Source organism: Fukomys damarensis, unplaced genomic scaffold, assembly GCF_012274545.1.
Source record: "Fukomys damarensis isolate Sample0158 unplaced genomic scaffold, DMR_v1.0_HiC HiC_scaffold_13, whole genome shotgun sequence".
Classification (NCBI taxonomy): domain Eukaryota; kingdom Metazoa; phylum Chordata; class Mammalia; order Rodentia; family Bathyergidae; genus Fukomys; species Fukomys damarensis.
In genome coordinates, this window is record NW_022900925.1 from 10651566 (window position 1) to 10659207 (window position 7642).

Below are 7642 nucleotides of genomic sequence, written 5' to 3' on the forward strand. Positions count from 1 at the left end.
GTCATTGTCCCTGTAGTCTAGCTTGATTTCTCATAGTAGTTATAACATGGTTTGTCTGATTACAATCTTCTGAAACTATTGAGACTATTCACTTTCGCCTTTTAGTATATTGCAAGGATTCATTCAGCCACTAAATTTGCATTCAGTAGTGATGTAGCATTAAAATAATTTTGTACATTTCTTCTTTGATTGAATTATTTCTGAAGTATAAATTTCCATGAGAGAAACCAGTGGAGAAAAAGGTAATTTGATATTTTTGTGTTTCTAGGTATTTAGTGGCAATTTCTCCACAACATTTATTCTAACATATACTGTCTCCAAGAACTTATAAATGTGCTGGTTTCACTTTGATAAGTAATAAAGGGATAAAATTTTCAAAGTCTCTAGCACAGTATGAAACTGGTTTCTTGAAAACTCTTTTAAAGTTTTCTTATGAACAAACCAGAAAAGGAACATACCCAAAAGAAAGTACAGCAAACATGCTGCTCTTTTTGGCGGGGGGTTGAGACAGGGTCTCACTATGTAGTTGAGACTGACCTGGAACTCGCTATGTAGCTCAGTTTGGTCTCAAACTCACAGGGATCCTCCTGCCTCAGCCTCCCAAGTACTGGGATTACAGGTGTGCACCACCATGCCCGGCTACATGCTGCTCTTAATCTTGCTATATTAAAGTGAATCTTAATACCTTTTTACATCAGCACAGAGAACTTCCTCATTCTTGTATAGCTGCAAATTGTTCCATTAGTATGAATGTACTGTAATGTATTTAGCCAGTAATCTGTGGAAGACAGACTTTTTTTTCAGTTCTTTCGTAAAGCAAATAGTAAAGCAATGATTAGCCTTATAAACATTTTATTTGCATTAGTAATAAGGTTTCACAAATATTACTGCTAGGTCACAGAATATATGCATTCATAATCCTGTTAGATATTACCAAATTTTCTTCCACACAGGGTTTATATCCTATTTACACACTCACTTGTAGAACATGGGTATGATTTTTCTATTGTCCTCTTATGCACACAAGTATGTTAAACATTTGAGTTAAAATCTCTAAAGCATATAAATTAGTAAGTGGCATGGAGCAAGAGAGGTTGATTTTATTAGTATTATTATTAGATTTTAGCCAATCTGATTGATTGAAAAATGGTACCTTAGTGTCTTTTCATTTGCTTTTGTCTTATTATAAGTGAAATTGAATCTTTTTTCATGTTATAACAGAAACTTAGAGACTGGACCTGCAGATGCCCAAGGAATAATTAAAAGCAGAATACAGCTTGGCATCTCTGCCTTCATTTTATATCTGTCTACTTTTATTATTTTAAATTTTAAATTAGAACCTATTCTGCTCTGTATATAAGTATGTTAATCACTTAAGGAGTGTCAAACTAAAAACTGGAAATACAAAGTTTCTTCATTTTAAATTTACCTACCTTATCTCATTCCCCTTCAAGACTGAGACCACCAATGTCAGAGTAACTAAGGTATTTTTAGTACTTGTGGAGATATATAATTGCCAGCTTTTAAACATCCTGTTCCAGCCAGGTATGGTGGCACCTCCCTATCATCACTCTCAAGAGGCTGAGGCAAGAGGATTGCCATGAGTTCAAGGCCAGCCTGGGCTACAGAGTGAGTTTAAGTCCAGCCTGAACTGCATAGCAAGACCCTGTCAAAAAGAAACAAACAAGCACATAAATATCCTCTTCCATACCTACCTGGTGGCACCTAGTAGGGATTGAACCCAGGGCCTTCACACTGAGCCTCACCCCCAGCTCTGTTTTAATGTTTTGCTTTGTGTAAGAATCTTGCTAACTTGCTAACTTGCCAAGACTGACCGTGAACCTAGCACTATGCCTTCAATTAAGTTGCAGAGTTCTGATGGAAAGATATTTGAAGTTGCTGTTGAAATTGCCAAACAGTCTGTGACAATCAAGACCATGTTTTAAGATTTGGGAATGGATGATGAAGGAGATGATGACCCAGTTCCTCTACCAAATGTTGATGCGGTAATATTAAAAAAGGTCATTCAGTGGTGCACCCACCACAAGGATGACCCCCCTCCTCCTGAGGATGATGAGAACAAAGAAAAGCGAACAGATGATATCCCTGTTTGGGACCAAGAATTCCTGAAAGTTGACCAAGGAACCCTTTTTGAACTTATTCTGGCAGCAAACTACCTAGACGTCAAAGGTTCGTTTGATGTTACATGAAAGACTGCTGCCAATACGATCAAGGGGAAAGCTTTTGAGGAGATTCGAAAGACCTTCATTGTCAAAAATGACTTTACTGGGGCCGGGGATTTAGCTCAGTGTTTCCCTCCTGCCTCACAAGCACAAGGTTCTGAGTTCGATCCCCGGTACCAAAAATGACTTTACTGAAGAGGAGGAAACCCAGGTATGCAAAGAGAACCAATAATGTGAAGAGAAGCGAAATGTTGTGCCTGACACTGTAACAGTATAAGGGTTGTTCCAAACACTAGTTGCACTACTGTTTATAATTGTTAATATTAGACAAAACAGTAGACAAATGCAGCAGCAAATTAATTGTACTAGCATAATATTGTTTTCATTGCATGTGTAGTTTCAGTACAGATTCCAAACCAATGGCTGAATTTCTTCTAGTCTGAGCAAATATTCTGAATAAAACGGAACTGTGGGTTCTCTATAGAAAGTTGACATTTTGAGCTTTCCCTCTTTTGTAAAGTAATTTCTGCCTAGTTTACTGTCCAGTTAACATAAGTGAGCTTTTAAAAGTCGGCACTGTAGGGAAAAGAAAAAAATGCGAGAGAATGAAAAGATGAAAATAAAGTGTTTGTAGATGGGGAGGGGAGGAGGGGGTGAAGGGAGGGCAGAGGTAAGGGGAAAAAATGAGAATCAAGACTTGCCATGTAAAGGTACATGATCCCAACAATGAATGTAACTGTACTGTATCCCTAAAATGTACCAATAAACTCAATAAAATTAAAAAATAATAATAATAAAAAAAAAGTCGGCATTGTAAATAAAACAATTTGCAAAATGTTTTCTGAAATAGAATTAACAAAATGTTATCTTTATTCAGAAGTTGGAAACTGGAAAAAAGCTACTTGAAATAGCTGTTCCAAGTGGGGTAGTTTGGGATGTCTTCCAGCCTCCAGAGTCAAGCAGTGTCACTGGTATAGATAGGTTTTGTATAGCTGGCTTTGTATTCATGAAATTTCTCAAGTATTATTTATCATGTAACTATCTTATATCCCCATCAATTTTGAAAGATAGTTTTGCAGGATACATCAGTCTAGGTAGGAGGTTGTTTTCTTTTAAGACTTGAAATATCTCACTCCAGGCTCTCCTTGACTTGAGGGTTTGTGTGGAAAAGTCTGCTGTGATTCTGATGAGCTTTCCTTCACGTGTGATTTGTTTCTTTTTTCTAACTGATTGTAGTATTTTGTTTTTTCTGTTGGGTTTTTGGGATCTTGATTATTATATGTCTATATGTAAATTTTTATTGATCATGGCTATTTGGAGTCCTATATGCCTCACTTACCTGTATGTCAAATTCTTCCCTTCTGTTTGGGAAGTTTTCTGACATTAATTCTATGAACAGTTTTTTTTATATCATTTGTACTTTCTCCTGCTTTTTCATGGGCTCCTATCAGTCTTATTCTTCTTTGTATCATCTAAGAGCTGTTGGATTGATTTCTCATGTTCCCTTACTATTTTTAAGAGATCTTTATTTTCATGGTCACTGACCACCATCCTGACTTCTATATCTGATATCCTATCTTCAGACTGGCTCAGTCTCTTATGTATACTTTCAATAGAGTTGTTTTGTTTTTTGTACCCAGGATCTAACTTGGGCCCTTGTGCTTGTGAGGCAGGCAGCAGAACCATTGAGCCAAATCCCTGGCCCTTTTCAATAGAGTTTTTAATCTCCTGGATATCTGTTTGGATCTGTTTCTTGGAGTCCATTTCTTTCCTATGCTGGGCATTCATGGCTTCTGTCATGATACTGAGTGCCTGTATTTTTGTTTTAATCCATTTCTGTTCTAGAGTCTTTAATCATGTCATTCATTCTGTTCATCATACCTGTAGTTATCTGGGAAATTATTTCTGTTTTGAACTTTTCTAGAGCCTCGTTCATCTGTTTTGTTACTTCCTGTGCTATCAGCTCAGGGTGTCCAGGTGGTTGGTTATCAGGCTTTTCCACCTCATTTTCCCCAGCCATTTGGTGAGCTGGCAGACTGTTTTTGCTTGTGCCTTGCTTGAATGTCTTCTCATTTCTATTTTTGTTGTTGGTAGTGTCCTTGCTTTGATACCTGGATTAATGCTTCAATCTTCCTGTTATAGCTTGTCTTTGGGTTTTGAGTCTCTAATGGCTCAGGGGCAATCTTCTTTCATTATATCAGGAAGGAAAACTGATTAGATCAATCACAACCTCTTAGCCCAAGTGATACAATCAGCAACACAAAAGCATCAAGCACAGCTTAGAAAATGACAATTTGTGGTAATTATTAATCTATCAACTTTAACTATGTGAATTAAATCAAAATTGAGACTGGAGCTCAGGACAATGGCCTTTACAACCTGCTGTGCCTTTGTGGTGTGGATTCAGGTATCAGCACAGCCAGGAGGCCAGAGGAGCATGGGAGGGTGGTGGCTGTGTGGGGCTGCAGGTACCCATGTGGCTTTGTCTCTTGCCAGTCTGCTGCCAAGGAGGGCTGCTGGGGTGGGAGTTCCATTCTTTTTTTTGAGACCAAGTATTTCATTGTAATTCAGGCTGGTCTCAAATTCAGGGCAGTCCTCCCAAGTGCTGAGATTACAAATGTGTGTCACATGCCCAGCTAGCTGGTACTTTTTTATTGAATGCTAGATATTGTAAATCATACATTGTTGAGTGCTTGATCTTGTTGTCTCTTTAAAGAGTGTTGGGCTTTGTTTTGTCAGATAGTTAGCTGACTTGCAGATCCCCTTGATCTTTTCAAGACTTATTTTTAGGCACCAGTTTAGAGTAGATCTGGAATAGCTTGTATCTAAGGCTTGGTTATCTCTAGGGCTAAGGATGATGCATTTAGCATTTGGCAAATGTCCCATGTGTTTAATGAGGTCTCTCCACTTGTATGGGTGCTTTAAAAACTTCCAGTCCTCTGTGAGCTCAGGGAATTTCATGCCTTACAGATCTCCAAATAATTGTTGTCTTTCTGGTGATTGTTTGCCTACCCTCACTGAATTTCACTCTTTGCCAGACTGGTATTCAGCCAAACATTCAAGGAGAACTCTGTGCAGATTTCTGGAGCTTTCTCTGTGTAGTTCCTTCCTTTGTCTCATTCTGCCTACTAACTTCTGCTTCAGTCTCTCCACTTCTGATCTCTGCTTCTGGACTTCCGTGCAGTTCTGTCTGGGAGCCCCCTCCTTGAGTTGCAGGCCAGAAGTTGCCTCAAGGCAGAAGGCCCAGGCAATTTCATGATTCCTTTTGCTTATTTCCCTTCACCACTCTGTTCTACCTGATAACCAGTGTTTGAAAACAGATTGTTTCACATATTTTCTAAACTTTCTGTTATAGTTTTAACTATAGCAGGTTAAGTCCCATATCAGCTACCAAATCTTCAGCTTTTTATGTTATTTTCTTTGGGATTCTTTTCTATAACACAAGTCTGAGGTGATTATTCTCTTTCCCTCAGAAACAAAATGAGCTCTTTAAAGAAAGAAGAGTGTTTTCTGCTCATGGACACAATGAGGAAGCATCTTTAAAGTCTGTCTTCCAACTGCTATCCTGTCTAAGTCAGTCCCCTAAGGAGCCCAAATGGCTGCAGAAGCTCTTTGTCAGAGAGCTGAGCTTTGGAACAACTGGTGAGAGTTATGATGTCTTTTTTTTTTTTTTGGCACTGGGGATAAAACTCAGGACCTTGTTCTTGACAGGCAGGTGCAGTGCCACTGAACTAAATCCCTGGTCCTCTGTGATATCATTTTGAGCAAAGGGAATCATACATGAACTGTGTAGTAATGAGAGATCCAAACACCAAGCATTCCAGGGGCTTTGGGTTTGTTACTTCCCTGTAGGTGCAGCCATGAATGCAGGGCCACACCAGGTGGGTGGTACAGTTGTGGAACCAAAGAGAGTGGTCTCAAGAGAAGATTCTCAAAGATCAGCTGCCCACTTAACAGTGAAGATCCTTCTTGGTGGCTTTGCAGAAGCTACTGAAGAATATCACCTAGATTATTTTGAACAGTAGAGAAAAACTGAACCAACTGAAATCATGAATGGCAAAGGCAGTGAGAAGAGGGACTTTCCTTTTGTAACCTCTGATGACATTGAGTCTGTGATAAGACTGTCATTCAGAATCCCATGCTGTGAGTGGCCACAACTGTGAAGGAGACAGCTAGTGCTTCATCTAGCCGAAGAAGTCAATGAGCTTCTGACAATTTTGGCAGCAGTTATGAAGGTGCTAGTGTTAGGGTTAGTTATATTTTTCTACTGTGTGTTCAAGATCAAGTTAAGTTGAGACCTGTATTATATAAAATTAACCTCTTGATATCTATCAAGTTCAATTAAGTTTCCTCAGGCAAGCATGGAGCCATGCATAGAGCTTCTCAGCTCTTGTCAGTGTTGGCCATCAGCACATGTCATGGCCTCACTTGACCACATTGCTTTCTGTGAAAGCATGGGAGATTTTTCCCTCTAGGTGACATTCCTTTAGCACACTGTATTGTTGATTCCTATCATTTTCATGTCCAACAATCTCCTTGCTCAGGAGGTTGGGTGACTTACCAAAGTTGTATGATCTTGTAGAAAAGTTTTCTCATGTCCCGGGTTTTTTGTTGAGAGGGCCAGGGCCAAAATATTGGCTGTCATCTAGCCCAGCTACCTATTTAAATTGGTCTCCAAACTTTAGTTGTTGTAATGGATGTAGTGAATTTAACTATTATAATTTTACCTGAATGTAAAGCAACTTAAAATATAAAGTAGAGAGGACTGTTACTTTTAACAAACACGATTGTTCTAGCAGTTGAATTTCTGTAGAATGTTAACAGAAAAAAAGCTTTAAATCAAAAGCCACATATAATATTTTAGCATGACAATGATGATGACATTATTTTTGTAACATGCTTAAATGAATATCTTAGTATAAAATATAGCCATTGTTAAACATATGCATCCCTTCCCCAACTTTTATCTAAGTTGTTACCGTCAATAGGATGCCATCCAAGGAAAATGCATCAGCCTCTAAATGTACCTATTATCATAAATAGCTGGAGTAGGAGAAAGGCAAATACCTAAATCAAAAGGAGGTTATTACCATAAACAATATGTTGGAAGAGTTGTACAGTTAGAAAGAATACATTTAGTACACCAGAAAAGTAACAATCATAAGTATCACAATTATACAAAACCTTATGTCCTTCAATGTTGTTTGCTACCAAAGAATCTTTTTAATAATACCTTGTATTTCCCACAGAAAATTGAATCATTCAAAGATGACCAATGTAAATATATCACAATAACATATTTAGAATTTAACTCTTTGATGATAACCAATGTAAACATTTTATAATAACATATTTAGACAATGCTTATTGGGGTGTGTCTCCTCAATGAAAATTACTGGAGCTCACATTAGTGAACAAAGACCAGAATAACTGGTTTTTGTGCAGCTGCTCTTTTATTT

At 38.1% G+C, this 7642-nt stretch overlaps 1 pseudogene; it reads left to right on the forward strand.

Annotated features, from left to right (window-relative positions):
• The first annotated feature begins 1850 nt into the window (after window positions 1-1850).
• On the forward strand, window positions 1851-6208 carry LOC104849413 (annotated as a pseudogene).
• The last annotated feature ends 1434 nt before the right edge of the window (window positions 6209-7642 follow it).